Genomic DNA, 20,940 nt, shown 5'->3' on the forward strand with positions numbered 1-20,940 from the left:
TTCCGCCCAACGACAAGGGAAATGAACTTTAATAGTCCATATCCCTTTATTCCAGATAACCCTGCTCTCATTCCCCTGAACAAGGCCAACATACCCTAACGCAGACTCACTATCTGCCCCAGAATACAATTGAATTAGCAACCACACATTCAAATTTAAAAGTATTTTCGAATATAAAATTAAGATACACGTCGTAAAGGTGTAAAAGTGCAAATAAATGTTTAACAAGCCGGCCCAATAAAACCGCACGGCGTTCTTTGCCCTAACCCAAATAAGCATGCGTTGCGACAATGTAAAGCATGTGTGCAAACGTCGAATCTAAATGTTACGCAGAACAAAAATTGGAAATCGAGTTAGTTTTTCGCGCAGCAAATTCAACTTGGGTTGCTCTCATATAACTTGTATGTACATGAGACATTTTTTGACAGAAAATTACTTGCGTGCGTTTATATTGGGTTGGCTGTAAGAAACACAAGGTGGTGTTCTGAATAGCAATCCGGCCTGTTCTGGATTCCGACTCGCTTTGAAAGGTCAGGCGGGGTTGATTCCGAGTCGATTTCTTTTTGGTGTTCTCAGTTCCGATTTAAACAAATCGATTCCAAGCTGATTTCGTATCGTTTTTCATATCGAGTCGATAATAAAGCGAAACAGCTGTTTTTATTTATTTTGGTTTTAGTTAAATTAAAATTGTGCAAAAATTTGAACAAAATGCCAGCACCAATGGTTTTCGGAAATGCAGAGGCAACAAGACAATTGCAATTTTGCATAAAAAAAAAAAAACGCTAAAGAATCGATCGATCGAAATTGAGAACACGTCGGCTTGCTTTCGGCCGGAATCGCTTTGCTTGGGTGGGACAATTTTTGATAGGAGTTTTCAAATTGAGATTTATTATACTACATAAACAAATAGTCCAGCAAAACGTTGTAATAAATCTTCCCAATAAAACGAATAATTTAATAAAACTTATTTGTGGGGAAAATAATGTAATGATCTGTGCTTAATGGGCTAAATACTTTCGATTCCGGAGAACCGGTCTGAATAACTTAAATCCCAATTTGAATATCCTAATATTTTCCACACAAGACAACTAAAAGTGGAAACGACATTTTACAAATTCATGGATGTCACATCCATGCGTACATGTGAGGAAAACACATATACATAAAATAGTTAAGAGATCATCTAAGAACCACACATAAACGAATATGTCCATAGTGTGGCCAGTTGTTTGTTCCGTACAAAGTGTTTAAAATTAAAATTTTTATATGGAAAAAAAAAAATTGTAACAAATGTGAAACACCCTTCAGGAAACAAGTTTTTTTTCAAAAATCATTACAAACTTCCATTTTTTGTACTCCAAAAATTCTAAAAGTTTGAAATTTCCATGAAGACTTGCAAAAACTATTTATTCCTTTTTTACTTTTGGATCAACCAAGAAAAATAAGATAACAGAAATTTTGCAAACATTACTCGCAGTTACTGAAATATTGTAAGGATAATGAGCGATATTCAAATAATTTCAATTTTACCCTCAATGAACAAGAACTTTGTATTGGTTTTTTTAATGTTAACCATCAAGAGTAATGTCAGAGCACATTTTAATGACAATACACAGTTAGAGTGGGAAGGATAGGAAACAAGAGATTGGGCATAGCCTTTAACTTCCTGTAACTACATATTTATTCCTATAATTTAACACAAATAGCACGTTATTTCATAATTTACTAAAAGGTATTTCCGCAAGTTGCACTATCTATACCAATTCTGAGAACCCCTATCAGCATTAAAAAACACCACCCAGCACACATAATACATGCGCATGGGTGCCACTGAGTATACAGGACTACGACCAAATATGCTATACAAGCATGCTGGTATTAATACGGCTGTATATGAGTCCAAGCCATAATCGAAGAGTTCGCCTAATGGCCCAGCTAGGCCTATACGACGCGCTCGTTTGCCATCAATTCCATCCAATGTATAAGCTAAGAATATATTTATTGCGCAACAAAGCACAACCCACACATACGCAACGTAGCCACCAACCGACTATCCAAAACCAATCAAACACAAGGGATGGAGGAAGTTATTATTTGTCACTTAGCAAAATCAAACCATTTCTTCACTTTGTCCTATTTGATTTCATGGAATCATACACAAGTTTCGGTTTTGTTGCATTTGCATTCAGCTGAAGTAGATTTATTCACAACTTAATTCACATTATTAATTAGAAAAAAAAATGCGTACGTAACACACCCCACCACAAATTGTTCAACTATTCAGATTTCGTACATACACTAAATAAGCTTTAGCACAAATAAATTTGTTCTGCTGTACTTCGAATGACTTAAGCGTTTCGCGTCTTTTACGAGCTGTCCGCCGGCCGCAGCGGGGTCAGTGGACAACAATCGCCAATAGATAAAACCACGATCACGCAAATCAGGATTATCTGAATCTTGCGTAGCTAAAGAAAGTACATGTTGCACGAGCTCTTGCGCGCAGATGGGCGTTTTAAGAATAATTTAACCGCAGCGGTCAACAATTGCAATCGCACTTGAGTGTTTTTATCTTGGAAGCCTTCCAAAAAGCTATCGAGTAATTCATCAGCATTATCAATACGCCCAGCCTATTCCCCCATAATCCAAACCATGGAGGCACGTGCCTCAGGCTCATCGAGTGTCTCAAGATTCTCACAGTGTGCTAATAATGCTTTCAAATTTATTCGGGTACTGGCGGAAAATGTCTTTAATTACAACAATTGCCTCTTGAACAACATAATTTACTTTGGTTTGAATCAAATCGAGAAGTGTAGAAACGCAGCGTTCGACTGATGGTTCAACCTTCATAGCACAACGCCCAATGGCGCGTACAGCCTTGCGCACAAAATCTACATCCACCTCAGTGGCATATTCTTTAATTCACTAAAAACTTGTGCAATGTCGGTTGGATTGGCCAAACGTATCATAATGTCACGCTTTTCTAATTTTACATTAATTGGATAATTATACTTAACAAAGAACGCTTTTATCTCATGCTTAAGAATGTCTGGGCGCTTTTGCACAATTGAATTTATGTTACGCAGTGCCACATATTGAACCTCGGGCTCTGGGGAGGGTAGTGTCACGAATGGTGGCGCCAACTTCTTAGTGAGTGTGGCACCGGAATCGCTATCACTTGAAAGCATTTCTAATAATTTCTAATAATTTCTAATTTCATAAGCACTTTACCAGCGCTCAACACAACTGCTGCATTAGCGTGCGCTAAACGTGGTGTCAAAAAAATCAAATCAATTGAGCTTCGCGCTATCTTCAGGACTATAATTAGCCAATGAATCAAGAATGAATACTTGTCCCTATTCGGTGCATTCGTTAAGCGCAGTAAGCAATTTGTTAATAGTAACTGCGTTCAATTCAACAAGGGGTTGACCCGACTGACTGGCTTCGGTGGTTTCACCCAGTGCAGCAACAGCATTGGCCACCACCATGGGATTCGAATCGGAGAGTGAATCTTTTGATTAATCTTAAAGTTCTTGATCTTCGACCATTGATGATAAGATGTCATAAGGCTTACCACACACCGCGGCTGTTTTACGTACCTAGGTATCCTCATCCTTCAAGCACCTTCGTGGTGGCTCGCGTAAATATTCGGTTGTCTTACTGATGCGTATACATCCCATCGTACGTACAGCCAAAGCACGTAGAAGGGGATTGGAGTCTTCGCAGTCCTACACAGGCGTATTAGCTGCCGTAATTGCCGTCTCTGATTGCGATGTATCGCAATTCATTAAACATCAATAAACCATTTTTTTTGGGCTCCAGGTTGTCCATTTGCATACAATTGACCACATCAAGAAATCGCGTAAAATTTCGCTTCCCAGCGTTACCATGGAATGAAAACCTGAAAATAAAAATATAAAATTAGTCAATAAAAAGTAAGTTTACGCAGTTTATCATCTTTACTCACCGCGTGTTTTATACGAATGACATTTTTTTTTTCATTCAGGAAATGAAAAAAAAAAAATTGTAACAAATGTCAAATGTCTACACTTTTCTTTGACAGTCAATGCACGGCAACACCGACATTAGGCCTCATGCGCAATCATCGCGCACACTACACGTCACGTACTACAGGCCGCACTACACGTCATGCACTACACGCCGCACTACACGTCACGCACTGTAGGCAGCACGACATATCGAGCACAACACGCCACACATGTCGCGTATTACATATCTGCACCAATCATTCATTTGGTCGAGATTTAAAATACTTAATTCCACGAATCCCAACATTATACCCGTCAAAATAATGTTGAATGGTGGAAGTGCAACTCTGTAATACCTTTTCAGCCAGGTTTCGAACCGTTCCGTGTGGTGGTAGGCCACTTGTCGTGAAAACAAAGTTCACCACAAACCAAAAAATAAATCTTTTAGGCCTACTTCGGCGACATCTACCGACATAAAATAAATTATAAAATCCCTACAAAAATTTGGTCACAAAACCTAATCACGCCCATGCAAGTGTGACTAGGAATATAACCTATGACCGTAAAATTACTAGTCAAATGACGTGGAGTGACGAGAGCGTTTTTGCAGGATTGAACTAGAGGCGCTAAAGCACCAGCCACATCGCATGGATGCGTGCTAAATCCGTTTTTTCTTCGTTTTTTTTTTTTTTTTTGCGCGCATAAGTATTTACTTATGGCCTTTAATTTTTTATTTCAATAAAATGTTTTTTTCTCTTGCGAAAATATATGAGAGATAATATTTTTTTTGGCTTACGCCACGCAAACAACATTCCGCTAACCTCAATTTGGGCATGATCAATGATACCAATATCCTTTCAGATCATGACCCGCTACCAAACGTTACTGGCCAAGTCAGAGAGAGGCGCAAAGCGTTTCGACGTTGCTTGCCAGCTCTGCGGCAGGGATCATAGCCTTAGGATCTGTGCCGAATACCGTAAAAAATCCCCAGAAGAGAGGTTGCGGGCAGTACTTCTGCATAAGTACTGTCCAAACTGTCTGTCGCCCTTTCACCGCGTGGACAAATGTAACAGCAAGTATAGCTGCAAGGGGTGCCAAGAGAAGCACCACACCACGCTTCATTTAGATGAGCGTCGACCGGTAAGCGACGAGACGACCACAAACGGCGAAGACAACACGTCCGACGATGCATTGTCGATCAACCTCTCGGGGCCGGCTAAATCCTGGGCTCAGCAGGTAGAGGAAGAGGAAATGGAAGAAGAGAGAGCGAAAATGGAGGAAGAGCGAGCAAAAACGGAGACAAGACCGTCAACGGTAAATCATGGGATGCGCAGTTTCCGGCCGCTGTTACAGCACGAAAGAAGCGCGGCGAAAGCAAACAAACCTCGAAACCAACAAAATAATTGGCGGCACCGTGAGGTCGGACCCCATCGAAACTCAGCTAAATCGTCCAAACTCGCAAGGCAGCAACGGCGAAAGAAATCGACGCCATACTCTCTTGAAGCCCAAAATACAATCAAGCTAACGCGCGACACGCCGGAAGGCTTCCGGACAGGGCGGCTGCTCCAGGCTACACCATCGCCCGTCATGCGGCCGTTCGTGCCCATTGCGCCGACGGCCATCGTACGAATCGAATCGCGTGGGCATTTACACCTGGTTCGGGCCATTATTGATCCCTGCGCCACCAGCACGATCGTCGATGCGGAGCTGGTACGCGACTTACAATTGGAGCGCCAAGGGCATGGACAGTGCACCCTCATACTGCGCGGCAAATTCGGAGCGTCGACGCGCATAACAACACAAGCAGCCGTCGTCGAAAGCCATTTCCGTTTGAGTCCACCGTCCAATGTGGACCCCAAGATTGCCGCGCCCTTTGAGTTCATGCGGCTGGCGGATCCGCAATTCTACCGCTCATCACCGATACGGCTTACACTCGGCGCTGACATTTACGCCGAAATGATGGTGAGCGGTACACCGGCATCGACAGCTGGCGGTCTCCTAACCCAACCGACGGTGTTCGGGTTGGTGGTCTCGGGAGCCTGCCAAAAATAAATATCCGACTTTCACGCCTCACACATGCGCCATATTATATATATATTTAAGTAAATATGCACGGAATTTAAAACCACGTACGTATATCTAATAACTTCTTTTCTTTTACACAGGAGAGCGAAACGTGAGGTCAACCATCTGGCGTGCAGTGCTTGCAGTCCGCATCTGCACTGCCTTCTTCCATTACACCGCCTTACTGGACGTGCGATCGCGTGGCATCCCTTTTTTTTAATGTTTTCTTTGTTGCTTACGGCAAGGGGGCCGGTATGTTTAGGCCACAGGCCTAAATATATCTCCCCTCCCTCGTAACATAATGTTCTTCTTTCCTTCGTTTACTACCACCCGCATATGCTTGTGATCACTAATTCACACAGGCATGTGTGAGTGGTAGTACGCATGTATCTTAGATTTTTACCGCTGTGAGCCCGCGGTATAGCAACTTTGTTGCCGGGAAACCCAACGAAGGGGCTGTATCTCGGGTTCATCGGCTCATGTTGCAAAGAGGCTCGTCCTCTTTTAATCCAGCAGCCAGCAAAGGAACACGTAATCGCCCGTTCACGTAAGTTCAACTTTTCAAAATTATTATCACATATATATCATTTTCCACAACATTTGTTAAACCTTTTCTTAACACTTGTTGTATTTATATAAATAAAAGCACTTTGTGAATTCTTTTTATTAATACGAAATCTTTTTGGTGTTTTTATTTTCTTCCCCCTTTTTCGCCTTAACTATTATTTAACAAATACGTGGGTGCGCGCCGTTGCCACCACGCATTTGTTCAGTGTATTTTAGATTTGCTAAAAATATCGCTTCACTTATTCAACTGTTCAAGTCCTAGGAATTTTCCAAATTTTATCTGAATGTTACTTTTTCTTATCAATTTTGGCATCTGATATATATTTGCATTTGATGAGATTGAGATCTGCATCTGATTGAAAATGAAAGTGATTTCAAATAGCAATCCAACAAGCAGTATTGGTGATTCCTGAGTAAAATTAAAAATTTAGTGGTAGCTAAAAAAATTCCGTTCCCATTATTTTTGAGCAGCGTGATGAGTAGATATTTAGAATGTGCATTACTATATATTTTTATTTTTAATAACTTAATATGTTTTGTACTAATTTTTTTTGCCTGTACCTTAGTGCCCACGTGTAATATATTTGTGCACCAAAGCATAAAATCTGCTTAGGTTACTTATTTGTATGTGTATATACATTTTACCTTAACTAGAGCAGGACAACGCCCATTGAGCTAATTTACTAACAAATACACACTAGATGCTGGGGAAGGTGATTATGTTATACAAAGCCTTACTGAGATATTTATAAAGTGAAGGTACTGAATATATTGCACTACCACTTTGATTGATCTAAAACGACGTATCTCAAAAATATCGATTTTTGTACCTAAGCGGGCTTAAAGGGTTTTTCAATTAAATTTCTATAAAATCTGTACCAAAGACTTAATTTTGATTCTTTCACTTCCTTAAAATAAATAAAAAATAAAAAAATAAAAATATTTTAAAATATCAATTTCATTTTGTTGATATTCCGACAGGACAGATAATTGATGAATATTAATTAAAGTTTCGAAGTTGTACCATCACTAAAGATAGCAAAACTAAATTTGAGGAGTGATTACGGAAAATCTTTCCAATACATTTATATCAAATAAAAAATTCTTTAGCGCACATACTTTTCTCGCTTTTGGAATATTGTGGTTTTATACTGAATGAAAGAAAGTGATGATATTAAAGGAATCGCAAACAAATTCGGCCAAAATTGCTGTAAGTTTTTATCCTTAAAAATAAAATTATTTATTCTTAATTCACCATTTTAGCAGTCAACTCAATAAATGAAACTTTCATCACGGGCAAATCAATAATTAATACTATCACCTTCAAAGCAAAAATAAAAATTCTTAAAACAACAGATTTCCATAAACATGCATGTCAAAGGTAATTCTGTTTATATGACAGAGATTTCTATGGCACTATAAAAAAAGATGTGAGCAACGTGAGCATAAGTTTCTCTTTAAAATTTGCAGATACATTTGCATAATATTCGCTGTTGAATTGACCAACTAAATTAATTTCTTTAACAGAAAATATAATAAGTTTAATTGAGAATTTTAAATGCCTAAATAAATTTATTTTCTAGATGAATAAAATCGGTTAAATTAACCATAATGCAACTCGATTTGTTGGTTTTAATAGCGTCATATCGTTAGGCGAAGTTCACCGCGGCCACATAGGTGTGGTCTTAGGGTCTCCGCCTACCACAGCCAAGGTCCTGGAATCAAGTCCCTGCCAAGGCAATACCAAAAATTTTAAAACAAGTTTTTTCAATTAGAAAAAAGTTTTGCTCCACTATGTCGCCCCTCGGATGTGGTTTGGCAAACACTCCGACTGTATTTCTGCCATGGAAAGCTTCTCAATGAGTTTCCATCTGCCGCGTAGCTGCCTTTCGGAGTCGGAAAAAAACATGTAGATACATTCCCGCTAATTAAGAAGGATCACGCAGGAAATTGGAAGAAAAGTTCGGCCTAAATCTTCTCGCAGATAAATTGCGCTAAATATTTATTTATTTTAAATTCATCGCTGTTTAGATTTGCTTAAGAAAGATTAATAAAAACAAGTAAGAACGGGACTGTTTTCGGCTGTGCCGAAGACTTCATACCTTTCACGAATGGGGCTGAACAATAATCTTATCCCGTTCGTATTCTCCGAATAATCAGATGTATAAGATAAGAAATATATAGTGAACAGATCTACATACCTAAACGATATTTATGATAAATATAAAATAAAAAACAGGTAGGTACTTTGTGCGAGGATGCAAAGTTTCAGGTTTTTGTGGTCTGCGTGTAAAAACTATTACTGCAAATCACGTATTTCAACAATATATGACGTATACGTAAGCATTCGGTGAAATTTGAAGCTTTTAGCTGATAAAATGGGGCGAAAATATATATATACTATATATGTATATATACAATATACACCACTATATATATACTATATATACCACCGATCTTTACGATTTTATCAGACAACAATATATGCTATATACGTAAGCATTCATTGAAATTTGAAGCCTCTAGCTCATAAAATAGGGCAGTAATTACGAAAAGTTTCTTATCTGAACAATCGGTTGTGGGGGATATATACTATATATACTACAGATCTCATCAATTTTTTCAGGCAATAATATGTGCAATATACGAAATTATATGGTTAAGTTTGAAGCTTCAATCTGTTAAATTTAGTAAGATACAATCAAAATCCTCTTTTTCTGAAAAATCGGTTGTATGGAGGATATATGCTATAGTGGTCCGATCCGGCCGGTTCCGACAAATGTCTAATCGGACACTCATATACACAAGGACATTGAACCAACTTGTTTTATATTGCCTAATAAAATCTCAAAAAATTGTATTTTGATTTACGTCTGTTTACAATAAAGCGTACCATATTTGGTCTAGATTTTTTTGATGTAACATACCTTTTACTCATTCTAGTTACTCTCCTCCATCTAATATTAAATTTTATTTTTATTTTTGTATGACAAGTTAATTAAGAAAAGTTTATGAGGAAATTAAATTTAAATTTGAATGAAGGGTTGCACACTCCCTTGAGTTTGAAGTAAAGTTCATACAATTTAGGGAAAATCGCTAGTCACAAATTGGTGTGTTTCTTTTGCTCTGGGAACCACTACTAGTTTGCCACCTATCTCTTTTACATATTTTTAATTGTGAATTTAAAATGGCTTTGTCCTAGGCGGTGAAAATTGTCCTCCTTTTCTATAGTTCTGAATTGCATACAAATTTCTGTTGTGAAAATAAGAAGTTATTTTATTTGTACTTCTTCAAAGGCTCCCAACTGGTTAAAAATAATCGTTAGTATAGATCTATTTCGCTTATTGGTAATATTTCGTTGGTTCCGAAACCCATAAACATACAACATTCTACCTCTAAAACGACTTTATCCCTTTTTTCGATATTTTCGAGATACTCCATAAATATCTGCATTGAAAATATCAACTCCCAACAACTGTTTTCCCCACAGATTAAAATACATTTTTAGATAGCGTATTTATCAAATTTATGTTAAATATTAAATACTAAAACCCAAACTGTAGAGCTACGGAATATCTAGTTATTACGAAATGAGTACTTAGTTGGTAATTTAGGTCTAGTTCTTAACTAGACATTTTTAGTTTCTTTCTTCCCTACATGGCACCTATTTGACTAAGAAGGCATATCTTAAAGTCAAAATTTACATTCGACGGCAAACTACTTTAGTAATTAGAAAGAGAGTTTAGTTACTCGACACATATTTAAAAATAATATCTAAAAACTCCTCATCATTCCGGTACATCCAAAAAAAATGTATACGAGGTCAATAAAATGGATTTTTTCTTGATAACGGTAAGTGTTTAGACAACAATTTTAGATCATAAAATTATATATGAAAAAGGTCTTAATAACTGATGGCTGATTTCACTAAGCCGTCTCAAGTCACTATTAGAGACACTTTGGGGTGAAAACAAGTTTTAAGACATCATGCTATTCTGCAAGCTGTCTCACGTCTCCGGTTTCACGAAACATCTCACTAATTTGTAAGCTTGGCTGGGGTAGACCACAGATATAAAAATTTAAGCAAATGAAAATTGTTTTCCAAAAAAGTTTTATAGATAACTATTTCATTCCAAAAATTTAAGATTAAAAAAAACAACCAAAATCGATTTGAAAAATTTTCGCCACTGAGGAAGACTTGACCTCCCTTGGTGCTCCCAACTGGCGTCAGCGAAATAGGTAAAGCTGACGTGACTTTTTACAAAACGGCTGAAATCGCTTAGGGAGTTAAGCGCCAATTAATGATGAAGATGTATGACTAAATTGTCTTTGATGATTTGGTGAGATTTTTTGTGACTTTCGATTACTGAATACAGAAATCACCTCAAGTCATAAAAAGAGTCTCTAATGGAAAATCTCAATATAGAGACTTGAAATAAGACTGACTTACAGAATTCATATGTAAAATTCACCATTTCTGAGAAATATCGTTTCTCAAAATTGCTTACTTACATTACAGCTAATGAAGTAAGCAGCTAAGTATGCATCTACGTGACGTATACGTAATGCATACAATGGCGCTCATAACTTTTTGAATCGGTCTATCTCAGTAACGGTGACTTTTAGGAAAACATTTTTCCTACGCTTTCTAAAAATAAATTTATGGTCTACAAATTTTGGCTCAAATTTTTCGTTATAAAACATATGAATTTGTTTTAATTTGACTGGACTAGTAAGGCATATGGATCACATTTATATGGCTATGCTGGATGAAAAAAAGAGGACCATTGCGAATATTATTCAAATAGACTTTTTCTCTGAGTGTACTTAGATTTGTATACCAAATGCTCCAAGTTAAGTTTTTAACCAGTTTTTACTACTTAATTTACATCCCAAATGACATACATACAACAGACGTGTTTCATTTCAACTGATTTGACAATTTAACTTTCTTGCTCAAAATAGTTAGAATGTAAGTGTATGTACAGCTGCGAACAGGAAAAGAGCAGTGGAAATTTTTATAAAATTTCTTCAATTAAGTATTTAGTATATTTTAATTTATTTTTTATGAAAATTATTGTTTTTTTTTTTTTTTAATTTTTCTACAATAGAAAAATTGTATTTTGTCTTTGGTATAGTATACAGAAAGTTTTTCAGACAACCTGCCAAAGCTGCACAGACAGATCCATTTCGAAGGGTACTAAGCCTTCATCATCAGTACGCTTTAGGCACACTGCGCTCACCATTTAGCTATGGCAGGTTCTCTGAAAATTTTCGGCATACTATTCCAAAAACAAAATACAATTTTTCAATTATAGAAAAATTAAAAAAAAAAAAACAACAATTACCAATAAACCGATAAAAACGAAAACAACTGTCGATATTTTAAGTAAAAACTTCTATAAATTTTGTAGCTAAAATTATGTAACAAAATCTCATAAATGTTTTTCGAAAAAATTCGAAAATTCGACGTAAATTTCGAACTTTTTATTTAATGATCTCTAAATTTTTTAGCTTGAAGTTTTGTAGCCCAAACGATTTAAGTACAAGCTCTAGGTCTGTTAAGTTTGAATGGATTTTTGTTGATTTTTTTTCGGAAGGTTGTTTCAGATTTTCATATAAAAAAAAATTGGTAACACTTTGTTTATATTTCGGAACACAATTTTCAGAAATCGGTGGAAATTTAGAGAGACCAAATATTTGTACTTTTAAAATAGACACTCTAAACTGCATACTCAAAAAATTTAGAGAACTCAAATGAAAAATTTCGAAATTTTCATAGTTTTCGCAAATTTTCCAAATTCTTCGAAAACGTTTTTAAAATTGTTTTACATAGTATCAGTTTCGAAATTCATAAAATTTTTTTCCTTAAATATAGAAAACAAAGAATTTAATTGACGAAATTAAAAACAAAAAAAATTACCACTACTATTTTTTTGTTCGCTGCTGTATGTATGTATGATTTTATGTATGAATTTGGGGTACACACAAACCTTCAACCACCTCTAAAAAATTAACATGTGTTTCAGTGCCGAACTGCACTTTGTAACTTGTTTTTTATTTATTTTATTTTTGTAGTATGTTCTCACCAAAATTTATAACTTTCCCAAACTTACCAACTTGCACGTACCAACTTGGTGAAATATGTTTTCGAACTACAACGGAAATAAATCTTAACTATTGTTTACAAAATTCTACGTTTTCTGCATGTCTTCGTTATCGGTATTAAAAAAAGCGAGGCAACGAGTGTGCGTGATATGTCGTAAAATGTGTTTTTACGGTATCTTAATCAGAAGTTGAAAACAATCTGGAATCAAATTACTGCGAAAAAAAAACTTTGTATTGTGAATGCACTACAGTCCGCTGAAAAGCTATAAATATTGTAGAGTTGCTTAAGGCAATTTATTCACTTCACCGTCGAACTTCCGAGTTGTTATATCTTTCATGAAAATAAAAGGTTATATTAAGTTTGCCACGAATATCAAAATTGTATGCTCTTAAAGGAGAAGAGATAGAGCTACCAATAAGTAAACCAAATTAATAACGTTGACAACCTGGTTTGTTTAAGGCATGTCCGTTTCTCTGTTTGAACGCAATCTAGTCCCTAAATTTTTGAGATTTCTTGATGAAATTTGGTGAGCGGATATATTTAGGTGTCTGACTAGAAATTCGACGGAACCGTTCTTCGCACCATTCGCACCATTGTACCTAAAAACTTTACATCAGAGCCAAGGGATACAATCGGGAAAGTCTCAGGGATCTTTACTAAGTCCAGCTTTATTTAGTTTTAACTTTAGTGATATCGTGAGTTGTTATCAAAGCGTGTCCATTAACTAAAATGCCGATGTTAAAATAAAATTTTCTTACCCTGTTGGTTTCTAAAAGACCAAGATTTGGTTGGAGCAGTGAGGTAACATAAGGTGGCCAAAAGGTCAATTATCGTTATGACCACTTCAAACGGTCAATTGACTTTGACCTGTTAACCATTCCGAAAAAAATAACTTATCCATACAAAGAAATTTAAGATCAGCTCACAAAAATAAAGTTTCCGCGAGTTGGATTAGAGTTTAGTTTTATATGCTCTTCATATTTGAAAGGAATGCTCACCGACACAGTTTTCAAGCCGATTTGCACTCTAATGAAACCAGGATCAGTCCTTTTTGGCAATTCTTCACTAGAATGGGACCGAAATATAGGAAAAGGAGCACCGTATATGAAAATTTGAAATTAAAAAGAACCCTTTTCATTCGACTTTGTGACCACATCGGAAAAGCAAGATGGTCTTAAAATCAATATCTGATGAGCCACTACATTTTGAAATTTGACGTTGTGACTTCTTTCTATGGTTATATCTTCAACCAACTTTGTGGCCACTTGAAGCCATGATAAGATACATTGACGTTTGGGCCTTGACTCCTACGGTAGATTTGGCTGCCGCAGAAACCTACATAGGCCTGTATATAAGCAAATACACACATTGAAGACCCGATAAATGCTACCAAGTCCCTGATAACACATTATGCGGGCCTGCGTAGATTATCTAAACACCGTTGTTTTGACCCACTTTACGTCAGGAAGCTGAAGATAGGGTTATCCATCGTTTCCTTCTCTTCGCCGTCTTAACATTCTTTGAACTTTATCTTGCATATGGTAAAGGGTTTTTCTAAGCGTTTTTTGTCGGGCAGAATTTGCTTCGTCGTGCTCTGCCTTGCAAGTACGTCTGCAATATATTTTATCTCAAGACCAATGTGTGCCGGGACCCATATTAAGAGTAAACGGCTCTATTGAGCCATCTTCTTCATATCGGCGACAGTTTAGCGTAAGCCCAGAATTGATTGATTAGGAGCCAAGACATTTGATTTTCTTGGCAATGATGTGTTTTCCTACACAAAGCGTGGTTTTCATAATAGCAGACACTTTTGCCTGGAGGGCACTACAATAATCAGGTAATATGAAAGAGTTTTGGAGGTCTCGGTCCTTTGAGTACACCCGTCCTTCAATACTATCGGTTAGAATCTTCGGTGTATATGGAAATGCTGCCGTAACCAGCAGGTTCAATTAAATCTAATATTCCTTAATGCCAATTTTTAACATGACTTTGCTGTCCGCAACTATTGTAGTCGAACATCGTGTTATGTTTCGAGAAAGAAAAGTGTAACTGTAAGGATGCTAGAGTATTCTATGGAACAAAACGTTTCAAAATTGTTACGGTCTGCTGTTATGGTATACGGTTACGGTCCACTTGGGAGCGTTTTCGTGTGAACACACCTAGTGACTGATGATGGGGCGAAAGTTGCGATACAAAAGTGTCGAAAAACAAGAAAAAAAAGACCGGAGATCACTAGCGAAAAAAATGCCATGAGTTTCCGGCCATGGAAAGTAGAAGAACGTGTTCCGGGCTTAAAACAAACAAAAAACTAAAGAGAAACATTAAATTATAAAGAGAAAGCGGCATTCACCGAAAAAGGGACGAGAAGCGACACATAAAGGCGACAGCAGTGAAAAACCACCAATACGGAATGGTAAAAGTGCTCCTACTAATTGCACACTGCTTGCCGTTTAACTGAGCCCCACATGCTTATCAACCAACTACCCGGTCAGCACATTGGCAAAATAATTTTTGTGAATACTTTTTTTTCGCCTTCTAATTGTGGCGAAGCTTTTAGCTAGTATCGAACCGTTTGGAATCTTCCGTCTTTTGTTGCAATTTCCTGCGGACCAAAAAGGACATTTACGAAACATTTAACGAATCTTGCTGATACGACAGCACCGACAAGTCCGAATTCAAATAACCATTGTTATAATAGTACCAGCACAAGCGAAATTGCTGGAAGACTCTTAAACCAAGACCTCCGCCTCCAGGGCCAGCAGTACGCTGCAGCGTAATACAACGAACGCCAAATTAGCACCAAATCATCCAGGTCGTAAAAGTCAACACGAAGTTTTATTGCCACCAGGTTCACTCGATGACCTCGGACCAGAGCGCAACAACCACCAACAGTACCAACACAGCGCGCCCAAGACCGCGCACCACAATCAACAACAGCGTCAACTTCACCAGCAAAATCAACATCACCAGTAACCACGTCGGCAGAGGCCCACGGTACGTACTCTGGCGGCCATGAGCGACTTGGGAGTTTGGAATGTGAAACGCACAGGGTGGTCTAAGGCTACATGGGCAACCTCTAATAATTAAACCATGCCCCAGCACCTACAACAACAACGTTTGAAACCAGGTGAGTTCGTCCCAACTCGGGGAAATTATATTATGTAATTATATGAAGTGATATAATTCGTCACTTACAGATTATCGTTTCAAATTTTGTAATTCATTCCAAACACACTTAATGAACCTAAAGACCCTTTTCTGTAACTCGATTCGAAAATACGGTATATGAATTCGGACATTTTGGTGCTCTTAACTCTATTGACCCGTCGGATATGTGCAATGTAAAACCAGTTCTGTAATCTTGCGAGTAAGAAACATTGTTCTGTAAAGCTTGCGAAAAGTCAATACAGTCAAGAAATCGAAAACCAAAATTATAAAAGTTCGAGTTCTGCGAATTATTTTATTCAAGTCCAGTTACAGAATAGTGTCACCAGTATATATAGTACTTTACATATTTGAATGTGTCACTCTGAACCGTATTTTTTTTATATATATACATGCGAAAGCCATGTGAATGGGTAATACATTATACATTAACGACATATGCCTTTCCGCGAGAAATTAGAATCTAGTCGCAACAAGGGATAGAGGATTTATGTCTTTGTGATCATGAACCAATAAACTCGTTCTATAATTTTTTTTGAAATATTTTTTTACTGCTCCACTATACTGTTGCGACTGAAACGTTACCTAAAAATTCATAAACTGCATGATCTCTATATGATCACACGGCACAAGTTTGTATGTACCAACGAAGACTGAAGCTATAAAAGCTTATTAAATTTTTACGAGAGTTTTGTCCGACCATATCTATTAGTGTGGCAATCAAATTTCCATAGACTCGAAATAAGACAAATAAAAATGAATTTAATGCAATTGTACTTGCAGAAAGATAAAGTATGTATTACATTCAGAACATAGAACATTGATATGCAATTTAAATGCAATCATAGAAGTTCCAGATAATATTCTAAGATTAGGTTAGACCACTAAAATGTGTAAGTTGTACCTAAACATTTAGTTAAGCAGTTTCGCATTCCAAGGGGTTGGGTTCCTTTTATTTTCCTTCCACTTGCGCTTCAGTAACCCTTACTTCTAGTTTTGCTACATTCGGAATTGTCTTTATATATATATATATATATATATAAATAGTGCGTACATACAAATTTGATGCACACGGGCGAGCGTTGTCGCATTTAGGACACTGCAGTCTAACTCTACTGGAGCGTAGTTCCAGTTAACTTATTTAATTAAAGGCAATTTTCTTTGCATTCTCTTACGTATTAGCGAAATGAAATGGAATTTATTGTAACCAAATTAAATACGTCAACATAAGGATAGAAAATAAAACGAGCTCCGTGGCCTTATTGAAACGACATACTTATATTCGAAACAGTATATTATATTAGGTAATGCCTTGAATTTAAATATGTATAAATAAATAAATTGTAATTAAAATGGGAATGCTGGCGTCTACATTCTTTTAGAAGGCACTTAGGCATCCAGGTAAGGGACCACCGAAAATTAGGTGCGTCGGTGGCCATGGTTTTGAGGGTGGGACATGCACCGGGCGTCGCAACAACACCCGCGGCGCCCCCAAATTATATTCGGCCCTTCTCTTTCTTTTATTTCTATTTTCAGCGTTAGTAACCGGCCATGTCCGGTTCGGTAATTTTTTTTTGCGTTTAGTTTTTTTGAAGTTTCTTTTTTTTGAATTTTAAATTGTTGAATGTTGTAACGGTCTGTCCGTGACATCCGGTTCGGCCGGATGCTGTTTTAATTTGAATTTGTAAGCATTTTGAATTCGTTCTGCGCTTTTTGTCAGCTTTTTTTAAAGGCATGATAGGAACTTTTCTCTGATTATGGCGCAGGTACAGTAAGGTTGGCAAGGACCCGCACCAGCCGACAATGACTAGCCACTGTGCACCACCACATCATGCCGACCGCCTTCCTTACTGCTTCCACCGTAGATGCGTTTCCATAACAAAATCTAAAAAAATGTGGTAAGAACATTGTTTTAATCACAGTTATTCTTTTATAGCCTCTCACGAAATACGATATTTGTTAAGCATTCGAACTTATTATTAGCACGTTTTTAAAGCACATAACTAGGTATATGAAATCTTGAATGAGTTCTTCATTTATTTAGAACTAAATACGAAAATGGCACAGTTAAAAAGTTTCAATGTTTGTAACAATTTCAAGTTAAATATTCAATAGTATCAATGTTCGTAAACAATGCCTGTATGTGCTTCATAAATGGTATGAGATAAAGCCTTATAAGCATAATAAAAACGATGGAAACATATGGCGATGCCGTTTATATTATGAAAATGGGCACCAATCAATGCCTACATACACCTATACATACATGCTTTAGTAATTATTCACTTTCTTTGGCAACCTCCCCACTCCCACCCAATTTGCGTGCATATAATAAAAATTACTTTTATTTTCTTAAAGTTAATTTTATTAATTAAAAGCACACATTAATGATGAAAGTTTGCATGAAGTACCCATTTATTTTCCTAAAGGTGAGTTCAGTTGAAATGAGTTCAATTGTATTAAGCTTAAGATTACTTAAGCAGAAACAAAACGAGTGAGGTCGTAAATAAGCTTTTCGTGGTAGTTAACTTTGCGGATATATACACATATTTGCCATTGCAAACAAAGCCTTGAAGCGTCAAAACACATTCAAGCCAATACTAGCAAAATTTTGGATACCGAAAGAAATTAATGAAGTTTATTACATTTCAAATTTTTCAAATTAAATTTTGTTTGCACTTAAGGTATAGGCTGCTACTAATAGCGATAAAAGTTATAAGGGCAGAAATAAAAAACAATAATTTGGAACAATATCTTTAAATGAATATTGCAAAATTTAAGAAATTTTATTGCACAATTTTTTTTAATTCGAGTTCTGATAAGGAAAGGAAATCTCATTTTTTACTACTACAACTTCGTGTTTAACGCTGACTCCTAACGGCATCTGCAGTGCACATGAGTCTTTACTGAGAAGCATTTCAAGGCAGAAATACACTCGGAGTGTTTGCCGATGTTGCTTTGTCCGGGAGGTGAACCCAGGACCTTTGGTATGGTAGGCGTACCACGCTTCCACCACACCACGGCGGGTGCCCTGAGTATAAGTCTAAGTTATACATAATGTGCTTGTCTTATAAAAGTTCAGATACACCTTCTTTTGGTCTCTCCTAATCTGATTGGAACTTCTACGTTACAAGCTTCAAGTGGTACGCCCTGTTTAGCTAGTTCATCCGTTTTTTCATTCACATCTATACCCATGTGCCCAGGTATCCGATATAGATGTATGTTTCTCCCTATACCGATTCTTTTCAGGTTATTCTGGCAATCTAACTTACTTTTAATTAAATGTTGTGCTGTTATAGCCTTAACTTCTGCTTAACTGTCAATGTAAAAATTGACGTGGCTGCAATTTAGCAATTTTCCTCCAGTCTTTCTACTGCTTTAGTCACTGCTACTACCTAAACCTGAAAAATATTGCAGTGATCTTGCGGTTTGTAGGATTTGCTTGTTTCTGAATCTTCGTAGTGTATTGCAGACCTAACGTCTTCCATTACTTTGGAACGATCTATAAGCACGTGTATTGCCAAGTCTGCCATTTGATTGCCCTCGCGCCAACTTTCCAGCTCTTTTGTGGATCTAGGGGACCCAATGAAGCTCAGGAAGGCAACTAGGTAGTATTTCTGGAGTTATACTTACTTACTTACTTAATTGGCGCATAACCGTCTAAACGGTTATGGCCGTCCAACAAGTCGCGACAGTCGCTCCTTCGCTCCGCCAACCGGCGCCAATTGGCTACACCAAGGGAGTTTAAATCGTTTTCCACCTGGTCCTTGCAACGGAGTGGGGGCCGCCATTTACCTCTGCTTCCATAGGCGGGTTCCGATAGAAACACTCAGCCGCTGCATTTTAATTCGCTGGACTATGTTGATGTCTGCGTATAGCTCGTACAGCTCATCATTAAGTCTTCTTCAGTACTCGCCATCGCCAACGCGTAGAGGCCCATAAATCTTTCGAAGAACTTTTCTCTCGAACACTCCCAAAGCCGCTTCATCTGCTGTTGTCATGGTCCATGCTTCTGCCCCATATAGCAGGACGGGTATGATAAGTGACTTGTAGAGTATGATTTTCGTTCGCCGAGAGAAGACTTTACTTTTCAATTGCCTACCTAGACCAAAGTAGCATTTATTGGCAAGATTGAGTCTTCGATGGATTCCAGTGCTGATGTTGTTGCTAGTGTTGATGCTGGTTCCCAAATAAACACAGTCTTTTATAATTTCGAAATTATGGCTGCCAACAGTAGCGCGGTTGCCAACAGGTACTTCGTTTTGTCCTTATTCACCATCAAAACCATCTCTACCGCTTCTTTTTCGAGTTTGGAGTAAGCCGAACTAACAGCGCGGGTGTTTAAGCCGATGATATCAATGTCATCAGCATATGACAGTAATTGCACGCTTTTATAGAATATTGTTCCAGTGCGGTTAATTTCTGCAGCTAGTATAATTTTCTCCAGCATCAAATTAAAGAAATCGCACGATAGGGGGTCACCCTGTATGAAACCTCGTTTAGTTTCGAACGGCTCGGAGAGGTCCTAGGTCCAGACATAGCGGCATACAGCCAGCTCCTTTTCGTGCTGTAGAAGGCGGCTTTAAAGCTTTCTGGGGTTATGCAGTTACTATTCCATGGACCCTGTTGAATTGATTGCTTTCCTTTTAAGGGATTTTTTCGGGATATTTTTAAGATGATTTCGGGATTGTTTTAAATTTTTCAGCAATGTCTTGATTATTTAGGGACTTGTTAGGCAACACTTCGGGATTATTCACATATCTATTTCGAAATCATTGTGTATGAGTATTTCGAGATTATTATGGAATCTACTCGGAATGCTTTCCAGATTATTGCAGAATTATGTTAGCTACAAGTTTGTAATGATTTCAAGAATATTTTCGAATCATTTTTGGAGGTTCGGGAAAATATTCATTTATTAATAAAAAGAGTTATGGGACAGCTTTTATTATTAGCATATATTTTTTATTCTGTTTTTTATTGAAGAATAATGGGTTAATTATGCAATTGTTATCGAAAAAATATAGATTTGTTAAGGGAGTGTTACCG

The 20,940-nt window shown here is 37.2% G+C and overlaps 1 protein-coding gene and 1 pseudogene across 5 annotated transcripts in view; both read right to left on the minus strand.

Annotated features, from left to right (window-relative positions):
* LOC137245263 (uncharacterized) overlaps nt 1-20,940 on the minus strand; it is a 275,054-nt gene that overhangs the window by 56,344 nt on the left and 197,770 nt on the right. The gene's annotated exons all lie outside the window — the stretch shown is intronic.
* Nucleotides 2,299-5,810, minus strand: LOC137243658 (AP-1 complex subunit beta-1 pseudogene; annotated as a pseudogene).

This window comes from Eurosta solidaginis, chromosome 3 (genome assembly GCF_040869045.1).
Source record: "Eurosta solidaginis isolate ZX-2024a chromosome 3, ASM4086904v1, whole genome shotgun sequence".
NCBI lineage: Eukaryota > Metazoa > Arthropoda > Insecta > Diptera > Tephritidae > Eurosta > Eurosta solidaginis.